Genomic DNA, 526 nt, shown 5'->3' on the forward strand with positions numbered 1-526 from the left:
GAGGATTTGGTGACGTTCATCTCATCTCTGACCGTCCGTCCGAGCTACTGAAAAACACTCGTTGCCAGACAGAATTGGACTGGAGAAAGCTGCTTATTACAGGTGAAAACTCATCGCGACGGAGGGCAGCAGGCTTGCACTTGTCCTAAGAGTTTTAGGAGGGGGCAGGGTTATATGGGAAGAGCTTCTTCATGTGTAGCCTCACCACAACCTCCTTCAGCTCCGACACACAGCCCAGCACTCTTGCAGCTACCTCACAGCTAACATCTGATGTCTTTTCAGATCCAGAGCGAGGCGCCTTAAAATGAGGCTGTCTGACGGGCGCCTGCTCCACATCCGGGGCACTCATACGGTTGGTCCACGTTGCACCCCGCGACCTCCGTTCTCATGGTCGGACTCATCAGAACTACTGTAGTCACCAGCGGGAGGCCAGGAGCCGAGCTGGTGGGTTCCAGGGGTGAGGACAGACCTGGAGGGTGAGCAGGGACATGGGCAGTGACCTCACAGGGCTGGTTCTGACCTCCAC

Source organism: Takifugu rubripes, chromosome 13 (assembly GCF_901000725.2).
Source record: "Takifugu rubripes chromosome 13, fTakRub1.2, whole genome shotgun sequence".
In the NCBI taxonomy this organism is placed as follows: Eukaryota; Metazoa; Chordata; class Actinopteri; order Tetraodontiformes; family Tetraodontidae; genus Takifugu; species Takifugu rubripes.